The sequence below is a fragment of the Falco cherrug genome, chromosome 9 (assembly GCF_023634085.1).
Source record: "Falco cherrug isolate bFalChe1 chromosome 9, bFalChe1.pri, whole genome shotgun sequence".
Taxonomy (NCBI): Eukaryota; Metazoa; Chordata; class Aves; order Falconiformes; family Falconidae; genus Falco; species Falco cherrug.
The window spans coordinates 34767831-34790444 of NC_073705.1; the positions used below are offsets into that span (position 1 = coordinate 34767831).

The 22614-nt window shown below is 41.2% G+C and overlaps 1 protein-coding gene across 3 annotated transcripts in view; it reads left to right on the forward strand.

Moving 5' to 3' along the window:
- The window catches only part of SGMS1 (sphingomyelin synthase 1), a 98320-nt gene that overhangs the window by 22024 nt on the left and 53682 nt on the right, over positions 1-22614 (forward strand). The window contains exon 2 of one of the 3 annotated variants that reach the window (XM_055720214.1): positions 7431-7547. The exons of 1 other annotated variant lie outside the window; for it this stretch is intronic. The gene's annotated coding sequence lies outside the window, so the exon portion shown is untranslated. Of the gene's footprint in view, positions 1-7430; positions 7548-19294; positions 19387-22614 lie in introns of those variants that run through there. One more of the 3 variants, XM_027815322.2, reaches the window with a different exon arrangement.

Below are 22614 nucleotides of genomic sequence, written 5' to 3' on the forward strand. Positions count from 1 at the left end.
AGGTGTTCTTTTTGGTTTGTTTGTTTTGTGGGTTTTTTTGTGTTGTTTTTGTTGCACGGGGATATCATAAAAATAAGAGCACTGAAGCTTGGGGTGGCTGAATTTGAGGGTTGTAATAGTGGAGTCAAATGCCAAACTTACATGGCAGCACCGAAGGGAATCTCTGCAAAAAGTAATTACTGATCTTGGGTGTGCTGGCTTCAGCCCAGAGGTGCTGCAGAAACAGCACCTTCCGTTTTTCCACATAACAGACTTTCTTTGATTAAGTTTTCCTGGGCAGTAATGTGAATTAAGAAGGAGGTTAAAATGGGATAGCTGCCCAAGCATTGTGTATATGGCAGTTTGGTGTTCTGAGATCAATATAATTATCTTGTAGAGCTTTTGTTTAGAAGAGACCCGCATACAAAGTATTGAATGATATTTTAGAGCTTAAAGAGGCTTAAAGAAGCCTCCTTTATAAATTTCAGTGTTGCTAACATCACATTTTTGTATACTCAAAAGATCTTTAACTGCTGCAGCAACACAGGGAAAGCTGCTTGGGCACATTTTAAGTGTATTTTGACAGATGAGCATGGAATATGTTTAGTTGGTTGGGGTTTTTTTGTTGTTTTTTTTTTTTTTTTTTCTACTTCAGTGGAGGTCTTGGTGTGCTTCATGAAGGAGGTTGTTTTTAGCTTACTTGTGAAGGTTGAGCAGTGACCACAAAACTTGTCAGCACATCCCTCCAGCTGTCCTGCTAAGTATCCTCTGACCTCCCTGCCCAGTAGAGCCTTCGACGTCCACTGGTACTTCTGGAATTTGATGCACTCTAAGCAATGCACTGAGAAGCAGCAAGGGCAGTGAGCTGCTGTGTGCCTGTGATGCAGGGTGGCTGACAAAGGAGACATTCAGTCACCAGTAGAGGATCCTGTTCTAGAAGTGAATCTAAACTAATGCTCCTAAACCTGCTGGAGCTGAAAAAAAGACACAACGTATCTGGATTTGTGCCCTGATTATTTGTCTTAATCCCTCCAGACTGCAGAGTCTGTAAATGACTCTTTCTGTTCTGCCTGTCCTCCCTTTGAGATCTGCATGTAAACGTGCCAGCATCTGTCCTGGTCTCCTCTTCTTCCCATGCCATCATCAACACTACTCTGCAGGAACCATATTCCAACTGGTAAAGTCTCATACTTGTAGTAATTGTTCTTATGTTAAAAGCGGAAAAACCCTTAAGTATGAGAAATAAAATTTCTCAACTCTCTGGTCAATGAAGGATGCGCTTCCTTTTGCCAAACCAGTTACTGTGACTTCTGTCTTTGTAATAGCTTTGTATCAGTTATTACTTCTTCAAGATGCTTGCAAAGGTGGAATATATCTAAGGATTGTTTCAAAGGACATGCAAAATGGGAAGAGCTAAGTTTAAACTGCTGTGGTTTGTTTCCAAGTCAGTAGATAACTTGACATGAAGGCTTTTGGGTGAGAAGTCATGCATTTAAATACAGTGTGAATTCTGACACGTGATGTTGCTTGCAGGTTGAGGTGAACTATTTCTGTCTCCATCCTCTTAGTAGATGCATGTAGACTGTGCTTGTTATGGAGTCCTCGGCTTTCATCCCATTCTTCTCCAGTTCCTTTAAAGCTGCTATAGGTACCAATTGATGGAAAATGATCCATGAGATTTCAAACACCCATTTGATTGGTAAAAATAAGCAGTATAATAAGCAATTTGAAGTAGTCCTATTGGTGGCAGAAGATGGGAAACTTCAGTCATGTTACTCTCTGTTCAAAGAGCAGTAGTGAGATCTGTAACTCTCCTTATCACTAACATGTTTGCTTAACGAACTCACAAGATATGTTGTACGAAAGGTCACAGGCGGAAGGGAAGGCTTGTTTCCTTGTCGCTTTTTGGGAAGAGGCATGTGTGACCTTTTATGAGTAGGTTTACTGATCGCAAGTTAAGGGAGCCCTTGGTGGGTTTGCCAGTAAGCAAGGACCATGTGTTTTGGAAGCGAGTGTTGCAGCAGACAGCTTTGCATTCAAGCAGTTGTTGTAACAGTAGGCCTCAAGATGATCAGCAAAGCTGGGGCTTTCAAGAAAGTCCTTCTAATAGATACACATGAGTATGTAAGTGTGCACCAAGTGGACTGCTAGTGGGAGTTATATATATAGTGGAAACTTCCTTCCAAAGAACAGTCCAGAAAATAGCTGTTTAGATAATCAGAGCTTGGGTTTTTATAACCTGGGGAAATTATCTAGGTAGGTCTGACTGAGAATATTCTGAAAATGACCTAACTATGAGTTAGTTGCAGTGTGTTTCATTTTATTAATATTTTCTAACCAAGTAATAACTTGATTTTTTAGAATTAACTAATCTGAGCTTTTTATTGTCAAAGTATTTTCAGGTAAATCTGGGAAATCTTGAGCATCTCACCTTACAGGGACAGTTGAAAATATCAGCATGTACCAAGTCACTTCTCAGTGTCCTGACATCCATCTCATGTAAAGATTGCCAAGTGTCCCTGGGGCAGTTGGCACCCTACGGAGACACATGGCAACATTGGGGCCAGATTTGTGGAGAGGAGTGTGTCCTTTAAGGTGTTTTTTGGAAGGCTGAACAACAAGAAGGTGGGAAGGTCTGGGAAGGGAAATGATCATTGTGGAAACAGGGAAAGAGACCACCTGCTGTTAATGGGTTTGCTAGTTGTTGTGTAGTTGTGTGTTAGACCTGCTGTAACATGACCTTGAAATGAATCCAGGCAACAGGCAAAGGGAGTTTTGGAGCTGGTTGTTTCTTACTGGAGGTGGATTCCCCTGTTGTTATATCTGCTCCTCTCTCTGGAATAGTTATTTAGTAAGAGACCTCAAAGATTTGTCATCTTAACTAGTGCTCATGCAGTCTTTTTTTCCCCCCACACTTGCAAAGATTCTACCTCACCTGATTTACAGCATAAAATGGAAATCGAGATTTGGTGGTGTATCAACTGGCTTTGTACAGGCTAGTGCAGAAAGTACGTACACATCTTAGATATGAGACTGGGCACAGTAGTGTATTTATGTGCTAAAAGTGCAAATTTTAATAATGAAGAAAGCATTCTTTCTGCAAACAGTATCTTTCATTTGGCACCAAAGTCTTTTGAGCTTCCTCTTCTCAGTTTTGTTCCCAGTCCGATGTCACTGGGACACTGGAAGAACTAAAGAAGGTAATTCCATGAACAATTCAAGCTAATTTACATCCTTATGTTGCCATTGGTCATGATAACAACAGTTTTGTCCAGGCTTTGGGACACTAGGAATGAGTTTGCAGTATGCTAGCTATTTTGCTACCATCTTTCTATGCAAGAAAGATGAAGGGGATGTTTCTGGGCTGCCTCCTCTAGTGCTTCACCAAGCACTGATTAAAAATATGGTGTGTCTGACAGGCAAATTATTTCTAAATTGTCCTAAAATGGAAATGGGACCTAAAAATATTCTGCCTTTTTTTATAGTTAAAGACAAAAATATAAAATGGAAGTTACCCTAAAATATAACAGCAAAAGCTTGGGGGGAAGGGGGGGGGGGGGAAGTGGTATTTAGGTAATTCCCTAGGTTTTTTTTTCTTACATACCCTTTCATTGGGAGTGAGTGCTACATTCCAATTAGCTGTATGATTTTATTGTCTCTGCAATAAGAGTGCAGAGGCAAACAACTGTAGATTAGGAGCAATTTGCAAAATAGTTCAGTGATCAGCATGCCCTTGGAGATGTTTTCTGTGTAAGAACTGCATCAGAAATTTACTGGCTTCCTATGTTCAAAGGATTAACTATGAGGAGGATTAAAATGACACCTTAGACATCAGCCAAGAATTCTCTCAAAATCCCTTATGTTGTCTTTAAATCAATTAATTTGCCTTCTTTAATCTGCAAGCATACTGGGCTGGCGAACTTGTGCAATTGATCTATTTAGGCTGAATTTCTCCAGTGTATTTGAAGGAATACTTTAGTGCATCTGGCAAATGAGAAGCAAACATGCCTGTGAAATGTGGAAGTATAGCTGCCTTCCTGTGCTAGGGTGTAAAATGAAAATGCTGCTGTAATCATTGAGGTGCCTTTTGTAAGCAGCAGCCTGTAACCAGTTAATCCAGCCTTTGCAGATGTTCCTGATCCTTGTGTTTATGTTTGATAAGAAAGTAAGACAACAGCCCACTCTTGCTCCTTTTGTAACAGTGCTGCTTGCATGTATGTGTTAAGTGGGAAGGAAAAGAGGAAGAGGAGAATTCTCAACTCCAAAGCTTCATGACTGTGCTTTGCAGGCACAGCTGATGTGCAGCACAAGGAGACGTTTTTACTTCTGAGAAGTCTTGAAAAGCAGCCCTCAGTACTTAAATGTGGACACTTAGTCTCCTAAATCACGTGTGGTTGGTTCGCTTACAATTCTGCATTCAGGTGGTAGCATTCATCTGAATAACACTTGAATATTAGTAAAAGAAATTATGTGCTCTTTCTGGAAATCCTACAGGTTTCCGCAAGCTGTAATCTATTTAAATGCATTAGTCAGAGGCACAGCTTCAACTCTAAGGCTGTCCTAAGCTTGAGGCTGTGCTGGTTACAATTTATTAGATCAGGTGTTGTCAAACGAATAAGCTAGCAATGCTCCTAGGGAGTGTTTGGGTGCTATTGACAATGACTGACAATTCTTAGCCATCTTGTGATACGGAGAGCAAGACTGGCAACTAACTTCAGACATTAATCTTCATAGCATCAAAACCATCAGAATTGCTTCCTAGAGTTCTTCTGCGTTAAAGAAATGCTGCGGATGTTGGAGCAAGTGGTATTGCAGACAGAGCTGAACGTTGTCACATTGTATGCTAAAATGGACACAGGCTTCTCTCATGCCGTTATGGCTAGCTATCACTTAGCAACTCCAGAAACTGAACTAATTCCATAAAGATATTAACATACAGTTTAAGGAAACTGGGCTCTGAACTTAGCAGCCGGTACCCTGCACCTAGCAGGGCAAAAGCCACCGCTGTGCAAACAGGAGGGTCTTCCTCTGGGGGAAGGAGTAGAGGGTGGAAGAGTTTGGCATACAGGCTAATTGGTTTAGGTAAGATAGACCTTTTATTTTCTGGAAAGTATACAACAAATGTTAGAGTTTTTAAAAAAATACAGTGAAGTGCCATGTGTGCCTCAAGAAAGACAGGAATGAACTCTAATCAAACCTTGCCATACTGTTCCGCTGTATGCAGTGTAACTTTGGTAGTAAACAAGCTAACATTCAGTGGGAATTGCTTCTACTTTCTTCTAACTGGCTCAGAAATAACTCTGTGTGGCAGAAAACACATTCTTACAGGGTCTGTATGGCTTAATATCAGAGAGTAAGAGGCTACAACTGACATCGAACATCTTGGGAGTGCTTGTGGTGCTCAACAACACATCCAGATTCATGACTTGCTCATAGAAAATGTGTGTTTATGTTTGAGCACCAGTTTATGCTCCATTGTCTCTTGGATCAGGGAGGGAACTGTCCTTCCTAGAAGAGTAGGAAGAGTTTGGAGCTTTCCCTCCAGGTGCAGGGAGGGGTATGACAGGTTGGTTTTCTCGTGGTTCGCAGTGATGCTACTCTCAGCAGATGGGTGGCTTTTGGGGCTTCAAAAAACTTGGTAGATGAGTGAGTGCCTGTGAGCAGAGAGTATGATATGTTTGGGAGGGTGGCTGTTGTTACAAGATAAGAGTGTGGTTACTCATGGAAACAGGGCCTTCCTCCTTACTGAAGATGGGCTGGTGGGTGTTGATGGGGTGGATAACTCCTCTTACGTTTTGTAAACATTATCTCTTATTACTACAATCCTACAGCAAACAGGCAGGATAGCATGGCTTTTACTGAGCAGCTCTGCTGCTGGCAGTGCACCACGGCTCTGTCTAGATGGACAAAACCTATTTAACTTCCAGCTTGTTGCAGAAAGGAGTCTTCTGGCTGCTGGAAGCTGGACCAGTGTGTGCTCAGGGTGGGTGTTTGGAGGGGAGGGGTGCCTGATGGCACTCTCCCTGAAGCACTTTGATAGGTTAATCTTGAAGATAAGGCAAGAATGCAATGTAAACCCAAAAGCAAATTTCCAAGTAATCCTAAACAGCTAAAAAGGAGTCCAAGAAAGCAGAATTGCCATGCCGCAGGCTGCTTGCTTCACAGCAGTCTGTTATTTGGATTTGGTTCTGCTTCAGCAAGCAGAATTTATTTCCAGCCTCCCTAACTAGTATTTCAATGGAAATGTATGGATTGCAGTTTCCTACTAAATGTGAATGGAACAGGGAGACCATCTGTTTTTCCCTTATCTGAAAGTTCAATTGAAATAGCCCTGCAGAGCCCCATGCAAAAGGGGGCTGGTTCTCTTCCGAGTCTCCCCCCTGGTTTTGTCTTCCTTGAAAGTGGGTGTGTGTGTGGTGGGGTGAGTGTTGGATGAAGGGTATATTTGCTTCCCAGCCACAGGGCTGAGTGGTTTGTCTACTGCTGCTGGCTCTAACCTTTGGCTGTGCAAAATGTGGGTAACAGGGATGGAGAGAAGCCTGTTACCTGGGTGCTGCCACTGGAGGATTTTAGTCCCATGCATTTCAATTTTTACATTTTGGGTTTGCTTTGGTGCAAGTTCTTCCTCTCTTTTGTAAATGATCTTGGTTATCTTGAAGACTAGCAGAAAAGACTTGCAGCTTTCATCCTTTGCACCCCTGCATGAGTTTATTTGTCAGCAAAGCCTGTTATCTTGTGTGATGCCTGGTTCAGAGCCTGGGTAACTTTACCAGCTCCCTTCAAAGAACATTTTGAGACTTATTTCTTTAGTTTGTGCTCCAAGTGGCAATGTGTATCCCAAGAGTTGTTCTGCCTGATTACTCTTTCAGTTAAATAAAAGGTGCTCTGGGTATTGCTTTAACTGGGTATGGCTTTCAAGAGCGAAACTGTGAGATTCCCGTGACATTAGGAGTAGACAGCTTCTGGTCTATGGTGCCCCAAGATCAAATCCAGTGGTCAGTGGCCCATTTCTGGCAGCTCCATTCTCCATGTTGTTCGGAGGGTGGCAGTCTCATCCAAACCACTTGTTCCTAGTGCAGGCTCGGAGGAAGATGAACCTATGTCCAAGGTAAACACCTGCAGGAAGGCTGATGCATGTGGGGAGTAGCAGACCTGCTCTCTGTGGGATGCCACAAAGCAGATGAAGAAGCATTCCAGGCCTTCTTCAGATCCAATGAAAGCTGCGTATGGGCCTTATTTGGACACAGGAATCCTCTCTTTTCTGTGTTCTTTAGGAATTACTATTTTTAAAATGCAGCTGTCCATGTTAGCATGGTCTTTCCTGTATATCCCAGGTGCTGGTAGACCTTGAGGCCATCTTCACATTGTAATAACTCCTAATATTTTAATAGAAGGCTTGCTGTATAGCTTTGCTGCTTAATATGTAAATTTTTATTATTTTTTTTTAATAGTGACTCATGACTATGTGAGAAGCAGCTAGCAGCAGGTCTTCTGAATTTTGACTCTCATGTTCATCAAGAACTTCTAACCCAATGAGTCGAGTGCTCTGGGTAGAAAAGCAATTTCAGGTAAGTAAATGATTTTTGCGTTTTCAAGCCCGTGTGTTTTGGAGTGTTGTGTTTTTTCAATACTTTGTTTAGTGTAAACTGATACTAAATGTGACTTGAATTTGGGTAAGTTTTAGTTTGGACTTGCACAGGCAGATACCCATTTTGCTTTGGATTAATCACTTCTTATGTTTGTGCCAATGGCAGCTGTTCAGCACCCACAACAATCAATATTCCTCACTTGTGTATTTCCATTGTCTGACTTACTGTCCTACAGCTGTATGGCAGTGTTTCTTTTGGCACCTGTACTGGCTAGTTTCTTTAACTGAGCATGGCTTAGTAGGGAATATGATGATTCCCTCTATTTTCTGTAGCTTAGGCATTGCTTGTGCCTGCCTGGTGCTCTTTTTGTTCAGCAAAAAAAAATTTACATAGTCTAACTCCAGTACTAAATTGTATGATCTTGGGAAAAGACAACTGAAAGATCACGTAGATCAGCTCTTTTTTCCTGCTTCCAGGTAAGGATAACTAAGAGCAAAACTTGTGAAGATGTAGGCTGCATATAAATGCTCCAAACTCCCTACTTGTAAGGCAATCTGCGCCCTTCTGGCTGTTGAAACTGGAGTGATAATTGGGTAGACAGCTAGACTGGTGGCTGGAATACCTGGTTTCTGTTCCCAGTTCTGGCTTTGACATAGATGAATGACCCACAAAGAGAAAATAAATGGGTCATACGCTCTTTCTTGCTGCTTGTAGTTATGTTTTTGTCTTTTAATAATCCTTTGAAGCTCATCAGGATTTGCTGAAAGGCATCTTTTAAGGTTTTCATGGGTTTCATGGGTTTGATCTGTGCTGGAAAGCTCCATGACTGATTTAAGAGCTAGAGGGGGAGGTGTTGTAAGAATCGGAAAATAAAAGTTGAGCTATTGGGCACAGAGATTTTGAGAAAGAGTGTGTTTTTAAAACTGTTATTTGTGTGTAACCTGAGTGACTAGCACATTGAATGAACCAAGTCTTTTGTACCTTCCATTCTTAGCTGGGAAAGCTGCTGCCTTTTTCTCAAAATGTTCTTGGATATTGGTGAAGACTGAACTGTCTGATTCTGAGAGGCTGTGATGAGGGACAGCAGAAAAGCAGCTTTCAGTTGTGATTCTGTGATGATCTTAATGCAGTTGTAATTCTTCCTGTGGGTGCCCTGAGCAAAATTGGTTTTGGGACAGTTGGTTTTAGTCCCTCTCCTACAGATGTCACAGTACTGCATGCCTTCAAATCTTGACTGTTGTGCAATTAAGATGTTTAGTAGGACTTCCACAGATACTGTAAGAAAGACTATTAGTAATAGAAATAATGAGAAAAATGCTGTGACTAAACACCAATGCTGCTGAAATTGAGGGAACTGATTTTTTTTGTGTTTGTGTTGCACATCAGGTGAATTGTTATGAGCAGTTTTTTGCAGTTGCTGCTTTCTGAATGGTGGCATCTATGTCATAGTTGTACTGGACAAACTGTAATACCTAGTCTTGTTTTCATCAGTCACAAAAAATTCCTACTCCCCACCCTCCTTCAACTATATAAATATTAAGAGTGGAAAATGCTTTTACCAGAAGCTCATGTCACTCTGTTGATTCAACTTGTGTTTCCCCTGGGTCTAATACACAGACTTTATGAATAATGTAGTAATCTATTACTTAAAGTTTAATGTGGATTTAATAGGGGTTGAACGTCAACAGGCACAGTGCAAGAAGTGCAAGCTAAATGAAACCGGTTCAAATCAAATACTGTTGGGTATGTGGCATACCTTATAATTTATGTGAAGATATTTGTTGCAGGTGCTTTGGTATCTGGGACCTCTGGATTTTTTGTGTATTTGTCTCAGTATATAGCAACAGATGTTCCAAATCTGTGGGATCACAAAGCACACGGATGACTTGTTGCTGAAATCTAGGAATCTAATACCGTGAAATGTTAAGATACTGCTGTCTCTTCAATGGCACTCTTTTTCTTCTTTTTTTTTTTTTTTTCTTTCTTCTTGGTACGAGTATTACTTTTTTAAACAAAGGGAAAACATCCCTTTCTTCAGTTGTTAGGTTTGCAGAACTTGAGCCTTAAAATAATCCAGGAAGCCTTTTGTTATATAAATATACTCATCCTCCAGCTTGGCACTGTATGTGCTTTATATAGCTGCTATATAAAAGAATTCTCTTTTAAATTTAAACTTCAGTGGCTTTGAAGGAGAAATGTGATGTTACTTTTATATAGCACTTAATGGTTCTGACCATGGCAGCTCTTCAGATGCAGAGAGCAAAGCAAACACATTGCTGTACAATGTCAGTGTAACAGTGACTATTTAAAGCAGACAATGCAGTGTAAAGCAGTGGTTTATGGCTGGAACTCAATTTCTTTATCTCTTAATTACTTTTTATTTAAGCTTGTTATTGTCAGGTGTGCTTATACCTACCAAATTTAACTCCATGGGATCAGAGCCTCAGTATACGTGATACCTTTTGAATGTATTTTTGCATAAGTTGCTTGTTTAGAAATAAAAATATGTATGAATACAGCAAGGGCTTGGAATGGTTAAAATTAAATTACAGTGCAAACTACTCAGTAGTTCAGCGGGCACTGAGATTTTCAGCCATGAGATGTGCCAATTAAGTGGGCAGCAGTTGGCTAGAGCAGATGTTTAAAAAAAACCCAAAACCAACCAACAAAAAGTCACCACCCTGTGAAATGCCAAAAACGTGGGAGATAATCTCCATTAAAAGCAGTGACTGGTTTATGGGTCTTGTACATGTAAAAAAATACCTTAATAGTATATGTAACTGAATGTGAATTTAGGGTTTTTCTGTATCCTCTGTAAGACTTGAGTTCATAGTGACACTGACTTTTTAAGTAATACCTTTGCTGCTAGCAATGCCTGAGCTTGTAGGTGCTGATGACTGAAGAGGTGAGGTGGCAGGCTAAAGCCTGGCATCTGCTGTATAAGCACTGCCTTTATTCACTTTCTGCACACAATAGGCAGGACTTTTTACAGAACCACTCGGCTGACCTGCTGCTGGTTTTACCCTTACTCTCTGAAAAAGCATGGGTATCCTCCTCAGTTCCTGTTTGACTCCGCTACTAACCTTTCTTGCAACTTTTTCAAAATGCATGTGTCTGCACGCATCAAAACTATCTCACGGAAGTGACAATGGCAAGTGGATGTTGCAGGATCTGCCTAGGTGGTTTTGATACAAACACTAAGTCCACAGGTTGTGTTTTAAAAGTGAGGAGGGTGAAGAGTGCCAGAATCCAGTCTGTGGTCTGATGTGCTGCTGCTGCCTCCTCCCGTGTTAATGGAGCAGTGATATGTCGAGAGAGGAGTGAGGAGTCCAAGGAGAGAAGTGATGGCTTTAACATCTTGGGCACTTATCCAAAAGTGAAGATTTAATTGAAATTTGTAGCAGATTTTATGTTCCCTATGCTCAGTTTGTTCATATCCATCAGATTTGACTTTGGTAGATTTCCTAGCCGTTGCTGCTTACTAAATAGCTTGGCTAGTTCTTGGTAAGCTAGTAGCATAAAGCAAGTTGCCGTTGATAGTTTCACTCTTGTCTCCTAATTCATTTGCCCTCAGACACGTAGCTGCTCCCCTGTTTCTTGGAAAAGGCAAAGGGTGTGCTGGCAGGAAATGACTGCAGTTAATGAAAATAGGCCATACCTGCTGATGATTAATCCTTAATATGAGGAAGGATTCCTCCTTCTCCAGATTTGTTTGTCAGCTGAATTAGCAAATGGCTGTTCCTTTGTCCTGAGGCTGTTCTGACTTACTGAGATTGATTCACAGTTTATGGGCTCAAGTGATCGGATTTCCTGTAAGGGTGTGCTCACCAGTTCTCTCGTGTTCAAAGGGAAAATGCGTTTTCCATCTTACTTTGCATCCTCTTTGCTTGCGCACCTTTTTGCTTTGACTTAATTTTTACTACTTGGGTCTCGTGTACATAAGGTTTCAGTTGGGTCTTGATGGGTAATGCTGTCACTACTCACTTCAAGTGTCACATCATCTGTCTGAGGCACTGGGGGTGGGACAGGGCACCTAGCAAATTCTGAAACAACCGGTGTGCTCTACTTGGGTTCAGGTGCTTGAGGAGTGAGTGTAAATAAATTTAGTCTTTATCTGAAAGGCAGTTGCTGCTTTGAAGTACAGCACGACTCTTTTGCAACTCTTTTTGCTTCCTCTGAAGGCTGAGCAGCTGATGTTAAACTTGGGACTCCTGTGTGTGTGTGTGACTGTTCCCATAGCTGTTAGCATGCAGTTAAAACATCAACTATTATGTTGAAGTGCAAATGTTATTTTGTGCTGAAGTCATGCTGGAAATAGTTCAGAATGTCTTGTTTATTTGGATTCATGAGGGGAATGCCATCTTGCTGATCTCTAATCTTGTTTTGCTCTCTGGTTTCTTAGCATTCAGCAAACCTGTATTCAAATGGTGCTGAAGTGTTTAATGAATCTCAGCATCCTCTTAATCTGCAACCCAGGAGACACATACTCTGATGGTGATACTTCTGGGTTTTGTGCCTTTTGGGAAGCTGTATTATTAATTGGTTGGTTTCCCCCAACTTCAGTCATTGGGCAGATCCAACAGGCTATGTTCCCATGTTGAATTAGACCCTGTTAAATAGCACTTTCTTATTGGATAATTATTGACTAGTTTATTCATTATTCTAATGACAGATAGAGTTTAGAATTACTCCATGGTTTTGCAGTTTTATTATTCCACAAATGATAATGATTATTTGGGTTCTTGCACAAGATGCTTTGTTTCAGTTCATTCATTAAATATTTTTCTCTCTTCTCATAGTTTTATTTTCAAGATGCATTAAAACATTTTTTTTTCCTGGCCTGTGTTCCCCCTTCCTCTGCTGTCCCCATTTCCTACTAAGGAAGACAAAATGTTATATCTAACATATTTTGTTCCATGGTGATAAATTCCTAGCAAAGAATGGGAAGAATATTTGTTATTAAAATGCTGAGGGATTTTGTAGTTCCAATGGAGGATGTTTGCTCTGTCGTCAGAGTCCTCTGTGACTGTCCCAAATTGTGTGTGTGTCCAAGCTACATCTAGGCAGACTTAAATATCATCTTGTCTAGAGCATGCTCTTACCTTTAGGTTCCTCCCTGCCCTCTTCTGCATCGTTGAACTTCATTGCAGCCATCTCCAGACTGATGCATTGCTAAGTTCCCCAAGCTTTACTGGTGCTTTCTTGGAAAGCTTGTGTAAATACAGTGTTGGTAGCTCCCTGAACTATACAGCACATCTTGAAAGGCAAGTGGCAGCAAAGGTAGGAACATTCTTTTCACAAATGCTGGTTTTGTTATTAGGATATGTTAACTGTGCTTACAAGGTTGCTTTGGATGTTTCACAAATGCTGTTGCCTACCTAAATTTACTGATACCCTCTTCAGCATGAAGCTGTTACTTTTGTCTGCCCCCTGCCAAAAGTATAGATGGGCTACATCTGACAGCATAACCATCCTGCCATAGTACTGGTTCATCAAACTCCTATCTGCTCCAAAACTAATAATCATGCATGAAAAACATTTAAATGAAGCCAGCAGGAGATGCAAAGTCAAGCACCGTAGATAAAGCAGACTGACAGGTCTGGGCATAGCAGTCAACACAGACAACATGCAACTTTCCTGAAATGAGTTGTAGCACTCAGCTTGCTCTTCCTCTTGATGTTTTGTTCTCCCCTCCCGGCTTGTGTTTTAGTCTTTTGTGAAGTTTCTCAGGGAAGGCAGCTGAATACCAAGAATGCAAAGGCACTGACTCCAGTTTTGCAATGCTCTACAGTTTTTGCTGACCCTATTTGAAATCCCCAGGCAGTTGATTTGGCAAACCAGCGGCTAAATGGATGATCTAACTCCCGGTGAATGCTGTGATCGTTAACATTACTGTACATCACAGAAATCATTTGAAAACTGGTATGTGTTCACTAAGCAGTCAGTTGTCTTTCAGCATCCTTGTTGTGCTCTTTCATCTTCAAATGCTTGTGCTGAAGCTCAAATAAACTTACCTGTCAGCAGTTACTAGGATGTCTCTTCTAATCTCGAGCTGCTCCTTAATCATAGCTGTACCTGGCAGTTTAAAAGCTGTTTACAAAGGAGATAAGACAACTAGCTATGTTGTAGCTGCCATTTCTCTAAATGATCTTTCTCATACTCCAGTAATACTCAGCACGAGGTTCTGTTTGTGCTTTGTGAGGGTGTCATCTTGCTCAAAGCCAACATGTGAGCTCTGCTTATAACCCCTAAGGACTAATGCTATGGGTGAGTCTGTTGGAGCATGTCAGCTCTGTTCTTAAATCACTGCTAGCTCTGAAGCATCACCTACCAGTTAGATTTCAGATTTGTTATCAAGATGGTAATGTTACGGAGCTGAGGATGGGTTCTTTTAAGTGCATTGACTTGCTCTCGTTTTAGAGAAATAGTTGAACAGGTAAATTGCATGCAGTAGCCTAAGATACTTAATCACAAATATTGTAATCACAAAATTGCAGGTGATGCATGAAAAATACACTTGATTTCATGCCCAACCCCCATCAAGATTTTCCTAAAGCATTCTGTTGAGAAAGGTTTTATAATTAATAGACTACTTCCTTGTCAAATATTAATAATGTTATCTACAGTGAATGCTATGCTAATACTATGATATAAAGGAGTATAGTACAAGGATAAAGAGTTTAAAAATTTTGTGACTCTTACTTGGCTACATTCTGTAGGATTTAGTTTTACAGAATATATATAAAGCAGTACTTTAGCCCCTATTTACACAGCTGAAGCAGCTGGTATGAAAGTGAGCTAGTTTCTGTGTGTAGGAAATATGTTGTGTACTCAGCTTCACAACTCCAATGCACCCTTGTTTGCACACACTGCCTAGCCAAAAGGCAGGGGGGGCAGCAGCAGATAGTCATTATTTGTACTCCTCCACTGTAAAGCAGTACCTTAGTGAGGAAACTTTATTCTGAACCTCTTTCCCCTGTGCAGTGAGCATTACTAGCTACTAGTCCAGACCCAAATCAAAACTTGATCTCTTAAATTGATGATTTCTGGGGTTGTCATCTTAATACTTTCAAACACAGATCATTTGGCTTGCTGTTGTTAATTCAAGAGCTCTGGTGTTGATCGTCTTATGATATGATAGCTGCAGCACTGTGCATTGAGTCTTTTGAAACTGTGTCTTAAATTGGTGTAGTTTGGGTGCCGTGTAGTTTGGCATGCTGTATGCTCATCATAAAAATGGTGTTTCATGGGGAGTGCCTCTGCCTGAGCATGGTGTAAGGTACCACTGCTGGCCTGTGACCGAAGCCATCAGCTTGTTGCTCTTGTAACATTATGGACTGCATGTGTTGCAGTTAAGTAAGGAAAGAGAACTCCTCTCTACAATTTCTAGCACAGTGGTCAGTTTTCTGCAAATTTGTCTCCTCTGGAGGGGAAATACAAGCATGGTATAGTTTTACTGAATTTTCAGTTGTTGTCTTGAGTCTCTGCAGTGGCAGTAGGGAGGCCCAGAGGATGAGATGAAAGTGTGAATTGAGCTGAGCTTGGAGAAGAAAGAGTGCACAGGAGGGATTCAGGATAAGGGAGAGTTTCAAGGGGGAGGGTGATGGTGCAGTAACACACTGCTGTCCACAGCTTTTTTGTCTGTTGCTTTGGGGAACCATTGCACATCATTAATACCTGCCTTGGTAAACTGTCTTAATACTCTTTTCCTGTCCCTCACCCTCATTTGGCTTGATTTGACCTGGATGAGAAGCAAGCATTGGAGAAGGATGACGCTGACAGCCAAAATCTTACTGTTTGGAAAGAAGCAGCACAAACACTTGCACTGAAAGATACATGTTAGGTATCAGTGAAACAGCTGAGACCTTCCAGGATGGCGAGCTACTTGGTGAACAGTTGGACAAGGTTACTCAGGTATTGCAGCAATTGATACCTTCTTGTAAAGAGATCTATGTGTCAAAATCTCATGTCAGTGAGCATGTGTGTCTCTGTTCAGGAGGGCATATTGGGTGGGCAGGAGGGTGTCCCTGTACGTTGTGAAAACTGGATAGAGTAATGCTCTAGAAAGGAGTGGCTCGCTGGAGAAAGAAGGGAACTGAGCATCTAGAAAGATGAATGCCTGAGAGTAGTAGCCTCCAGCAAAGGAGTGCTGTTTCACAGGCTACATTAGTTTAATTTGTTTTTTACAAGCGAGAACTCTTTTGAAACCTTAAATTCCAGGTGGAGTATCCAAGAAAGTCTGTTCCTGGACCTGTTGATGCTCTTTCTTCTCAAGGTGGAGTGCTAGACGCTCACTTGAGTTAAAGCACAGTTATCCCAAGCAAAATTAATCCATCCTTCCTGTCTATTCCAGCCAGCATCCTAAACTGTGCAGTAGGTGTACCTGGCAGGTTGTCCCCAGGAAGAGCTGTATTTTTACCCCACAGCCTTGCAAGGGTTAAGTTTAAAGACTTAGCAGGTGTTTCTTTAAGTTAACTTACATGAACAGCATCCTGCTGCTTCCTGCTTGTGCAAGATATGTGTTGTCCCTGCAAAAGTCAGGTTAAATCTGAAGTTCTTTCTCTGTGCATTTATAATCCCATTGTTTGTCAGTAAAATGCCCATTTTAGGATTATTTTTTAAGAAATGTTTCTGTACTGATTCTTTTGTTTTAGCTGGAAAATTCTTATATTCAATCAGTATCTACTTCTCTGTGGCAATTTGGGGTGGAGTGAAAATGAACACTTTGAAGCAAATCTATATTGTCAACCTGTGTGGGGAAGAGGGTGAGGTGCTGAAAACTGAAAAAAAACCCTGCATACCAGGGAGGAGTTTCAGAATACAGCTCTGGCCCTTGGTTTACTGGGATTATTACTGACACAAAAAGTGCTGGATACTCTGTTTCCACATGAAAAGAGGAAATGGGCATGTGTTGAGCGTAGGTGAGGTAAGTAATCTGGTATGTGGTACAAGGTCAATGAAGCTGTAAAGCGGCAATTGGTTACTATTAAAAAAGCATATTTTTCTTTGTGTGCCTCACAGAGGTCACTTTGCTCGTCTGTATCAGGAAATAATAAATAACAGGCGACCAATACATGTGGGGGTTTTTGTTTGTTTTTCTAAGAAAGCACAAGCAGCTTGAGGTGCATGTTCTGCTTGTTTTATATAGAGCCTGTGGGTCTGAATTCAGGCTTGCCAGCTCTGAACATGAGATCCATGCTCCCTTCTGCTTCCTGCCACCTTCCTCCTTGCTCTTTTGGCTTCTGCACTTGCAAAGCACTGATGTTTTTGCTCCTTCTCCTGGGCTTGCTTGAGCTCCCAGCAGACCTGTTGCAGGCCTGCAAGCTTGAGTAGCGGTACATAGGAGGGGTCAACAATATGTGTGAGGCAGGGGGAATGCTAGTATGATTCTCTGAGCAGGTAAGAGGGGCTGGGGTGCCCATTGGGCTGGGGCACTTTGCAAAAACTTGGAGGACCCTAGGTTGGGACATGTAAAAAATCAGTGGTTCCAGACCTGTACCTGAGTGGCAGAGGATGAGTACTTTAGCAGAGGGAAGTGAGAGGATGGAGGAAGGCTTCTTCATGCAGACAGGGATGTGATTAATGCCTTGCTCTGCTACTCTGGTTGAAATGAAGTTTTGGAAACGGCCATTGTGAGAGATTAAGAGATTACTGCACTTTCCAGGTCCTTCCCTGTCTCTAAAACATGATGTTAGTTTTGGGGTTTGTACTACTCTTGGGAGGCTTTTTTTCTGAATTTGGAGATCCGTGCGCTGAAAATAGCTGTAAAGTCAAAGTAGTAAATGAATTAATGTTATTAGTGAAGGGGTAGAGAATAAAATAACAAGCTACTGGTAAAAAAAATAAAAAAATAAAAATCTCCTTGATTCCCTGTGTCTTGAATGCCATCTGGTCCTCCATGTCCAAAAAGAAAAAGGTTCAGCAAAGGATGATGAAGGTAATCAAGGGCACAGAGCAGCTGTTGTGTAAAAGGATAAAAGGAGGTAAATACACTTTGGCTGTTCAGCCTGGAGAAGAAAAACGATTGTGAGTGGAGGAAGTGAGACGACAAAGTGTGAGCAGAGGATGACTGTACCCAGGCCGCCCTCATTCAAAAAAATAGTGTCAAATTAAACAGGGAAGCAACAAGATTATAACAAGGGAAGGTTTTTCTTTTGGTAATGTTTTTCTTTTGGTGGTGCAAAGTTATGCCATGGCAATCCCTGCTGCAGGACATTGCTGAAAGATTAGAAGTTCAAATGAGGCTGAATAAAACCTAACCATGGCTATTAGAGACATTGTCTACTGGCTTAGGGAACAGTTATTAAAGCGATGTTTTGAAGAAGGTAACACCATCTGTGTTAATCTGGCTACAGAAATGTGAAACTTCATTTTTTAAGTAGGTAGTAAGTAATGCTTAGCCGTTCTCAAATGTCATGTTATATAGATGTGTGCAAACGCAAGGGCTACCAGTTAGAGTAATAAATTAAATGTGGGGTGTCTTGACTTCGGTATTATGTCATGGTTTTGGTAGTTAATGGGAAACTAGCATAGCACCAAGTGATTTGGGTGATAAAAAGGTGTTTAAGAGCAGGTTATTACAGCAGCAGTCTTGGATAATTTACTGTGTTACTTTACCAAAGTTTTGCAATCTGGAGCTAATAGGAGAATGCTAATAGTTGGGTAGGTTGGAGTGGCAGATTGCCAGCTGGTGCCTGAAGTAACAAACAGGTTACTGTGATGCATTGGAGACAAATGAGCTTCACTGTTTCCCTGTAAGCTCTATTTTCAGCATGTCGTAATGTTTGGGTAGAGCTGAAACTCAGGGATTGCACCATGAAAGTCACCAAGATGCCTTGGAAGGTGAAGGGTATGCTACGTTGCTTTTTACTACAGAGAGGTGGTTTGCTTGTCTGGCCTATGAAAGGACCAAATTGCCCTGGAGGTTTTGGTGCAGCAGTGTGTGGGTGTTAGGAGGCTTTGGGAGGTGGAGGAGGATGGAGGTGGAATAATGTCGTTTGAATCAGAGCTGTTTTGACATGCTAGAAAGAAATTGGCAGCTGTAAAAGGAGGAGGAAGAAATCAAACATTGAAGCACTCTACAGTTTTGTGTAGAGAAGGAGGACTCGGAGCAAGAGATGTTTAAAAATTTATACTGGACTGAGTGGGGTGAAAATGAAAGTATAAGTGAGCATGTGGTAGGGTCAGCTTGCACACTGCACATGCACACGGCAGCTTTGCAGTGGCACGCTGCTGAACAGTGATACCTTGAAAATTAAGAGTCTTGGTTCAGTGGACTCCCATCTCAAGGCATGGATTTGGTGACCTGTGTGATAACTTTGAGAGTAAATTGGAAGTGATTCATTCTTCTTCTGATCTTTCTTGAACTCTGCTCGTGTCTCTTGTTGTGACGTGCCTGCTTCTGTATTTACGAGCAAGGTGGAAACTAATGACCTGCTTTGCTTCCTTTGAAAGGCAAGGGATAGTTCTTACTGAAGATGGCAAGAGCAGTATTTCTGAACGTGCTTGGACTAAATTTACTGTATTTAAATGAACTGAAAAGTGTATATGATGACTATTGGAAGGGAAAGCATGTATTTATTGCACAGTGGCAATATATTTATAGACAGATAGTTCGGTTTATAGATAAATATTGTTTGCCTGTACTTCTGTAGCTATAAGAAGTTAGCAAATTTGATGTAAAAGCCTAAACTTTGCTATAATCTAGAGACCTTTTTAATTTTTTTTTCTATCCCATCTGCTGAGTTCTTCACTCACGGCTGAGATGTCACGTGGTGCCAAGAGAGCCAAGAGAAGTGACGCATCTTGGTATCCCATGGTAACTCTCCCTTTCCTTCTTTTTTAGCTCATTTGCTTTGCTACCAGATAGAACAACCTGACTGTGGGATTAGATTAGCTTTGCTCATAAATAGGTGAAGGTTAGGTTGTAGTGTTTTCAGTCTCTAAAATTATATGCACGTGGTAATCCAAACTGTCTTTTTAAAAACACCAAGCACACACCACAACAAAACACAAGCAAAAAGCAAACAACTCCCACTGGAAAACAAAACCAACACCCCCACTGAACCCAAAAACCTGGAAGTTCCCCACCCTAACTTCTCCACATGCAGGGAGAGGGAGTGTTGGTTGGGACTTTTATTCTTTGTTTGTCATTCAGAATATTAAAGCTCATCTGAGAAGTTTTTGCAAACCACAAGTAGATACCCTGCAAGCATCTGCTGGGCTCAGAGGTAAAGTTCTCACGAAAGCTAAATTTGCAATTCAGGTCTTACAGTTCACACAAGCTTTGCTGCTGGAAACTTGTTAGGTGCTGCTTTTTTCCTTGCTTCTCTCCCTCTGCACCCCCCCCCCCCCCCCTTGTTTTTTAACCTCCAGTTGGTTACATGCAGTTACTGGCTGTATCTTAGAAATATGACATATCTCCCAAGAAAAGCCCTTGGTGTTGCATTCAGATATGCTAATATTCTTCAGATTTCTGATTATTTTTAAAAAATGTGTTAATTAAACCCATTTTTTCCCTTCTGTGCCTAAACATCCACTGCTAAATTTGTTGCATTAAAACAGCAGTGGTATGATTTGGTCAGCCTGAAACTCAAGGCTGCAAATACAGTAGCTGCTCAGCTAATTTAAACAGTGAGTGTAGTCTTTGCAGTTGTACATGAGAAATCTTGAACCTCTTCTTGCACAGTTTCCAAACTCTTCTGAGCCCATTTCTAAGTGCCTTAAAGCACAGCTAGTACAAATCCTGCTAAAGCAATGTAAGCCTGGCTAAACTTTGCCCAGCCTATTTGATTTTTGCTTTAGGAGAGGGAGCAGCTTTCAGAAACCCAATTTATTCTTGGTGTGGGGGGGTGGTTTTGCTGGCATGTAGTTCACATGTGCTGGAGGAGACTGTGGTGAAGTTTTGCAGTGTGGCAGGATTTGCATTTGCTGTTGCCACAGCTACGAGTGAGCTTATGGCATTTCAGTTCCCTTAGCAGAGGAACAGAGCAGGAGTTTTCAGAGTTAAGGCAGCAGTGCACAGAGATGACTCATTTTAGTGTGTCCAACCGGTTTTGAATCAGTTTTTGAATGAGAGAAGATGCAGCCATGGTGTTTCTGTGCAGGGAGGCATAGAGGTGTAGTCTTGAGCAATTTTTGGTTTCCTGGATTTGGGGTAGTTGATCTGCATGATGTTTGATAGTAACAGGCTGCTAAGCTATCATCTGATATACAACATTCATACAGGCACCTGTGTATTTGGAAGTATTGCAAGATTTCTCTGGTATGCACCAGCACTGTCATCTCTAGCTGATCCAGAGCAGGGTACGTATCTCTTGTTTGCTCCAAACAGGTATTTAGCACAAAGCACTGTTATTGTAATGGGACTGAATTGCCTTCTGTTCGATTTTTAGTTACGTGCAGTCTGTTGTGCTAACATGAGCTGTGGGTTTGCATCAGGAGTGCTGCATGGCTAAATCCAAACAATAGGCTGCTTGTGACAACTGAAAGTGGTGGGGGGAAAAATCCCTCTTCTGTAATTGCAGGAAAAAAGCAAGCCTGTTTGCAACAGGAATCAGTGAGAGTTTATCAAGTCATACTTTACTACACCACCCCCCCCCCCCCCCATTTTCTTTATAGATTATGATGATTTAAGCATGAATTGCTTAGACAGAAAAAGCACTTGGCCTGTCTTTCAGTTACTGATCGCAGAAGCTTTGACTTAGTGGTATAAAGAAATGCTGTACCTTTCTGAGTGTGACAGTGTGTGCAAGAACTATTTTGAGAGTGTTATTTGTGCATGTCGAGCATATCTCCTAGCAAACTCTTGCATTGACAAAGGGCATAACAAAAAAGGTAAAATTAAGGATTCATTCAGCAGAACCTGGTGGTAGGTTTTTAGCCCAGTCTACCAAAAAATAGTCTGTATGCTTTTTGGTGTGTTTTTTTGTACTCTCATTTGAATAACAGTGTTGACCTTGCAAATGCTAGTTGGAAGCAGAGAGAGTTTAGGAGCCCTTCCCAAACAGGCCAGGCTTTCATAGAGGTAGCAGAGAAGGAGTCATGCTAAAGAAAAAGATGTGAACTTGCTGAAGAAATAAAGAGCAGTGTAATAAAAGTATGATGTGGCAAGCTGCTGTAATGCAAATATTAATTAAACATATGCAACTGGTGATTGTGCTGGAAACAAAAACAAGTGTCAGAAGAAAGGTGAGGAGTTTGAAGTCACAACTAAAGATTATTAAAATTAGTAGTAGCAAGTTTGCCTTTGAGGCAGAAAATTGCACCTATGTTCAGAGGCAGGTGGGTTTACATCCTTTGAAGATGGGAATATTCGTATGGACATCGGTTCAGTGTTAGAGGATGGCTACCCTGTAATCAGATTTTTGCTATTTTAATAATTTTAAATGTGGAATATTTAATAGGTAGATACCTGGATTATACCTCCGTTTAGATAAGAATAAAAACTGTCAGCTACCTTGCAGGTCAAAGCTGCTGCTTTTTCCCAACAAAAGCCTGACTTGTCTGTGCCTTTCACCTCCAGTATTTCCTGCTGCTCACGCTTGTCAACAGTGTTTCCTGCAGCTTGTCAGCTGTGTGACCTAAGTTGCCTGTGACTGCTTTTACATGCTAAACTGCTGACTCTTAGTCTTGAAATGGTTAACAATAAGCTATTTCCTCTGTATTATCTTATGCAAAATACTGCTACTGCCACTGCTAAAGAGTCTTTGACCTGTTATACAGAAACAGGGTGTTCACCTGAGGAAACTGGAGATTGCAGTGATAGTTAGAAAAGTTGGAATTGGAGAGAGGACAACTGTGGTATGTGGGAAATTCAGTTAATACAGGGATCTTAAATTTTAAGACAGGAACTAAATCTGAAATATTGTGAGCAGGTGGTACTTTTTCCCTCCCAAATAGCTGTAACTTGTCATGTAGGTAATTTTAAACTGGTGTTGCATCTAACAACCTAGGCTCATGTAAAGATTTTATTATTGCTCTTCATTGGTACTGTTGAGGTTTTTAATTACTATGTGAGAAAGTGCTTTTGAATTGATGTACTTAA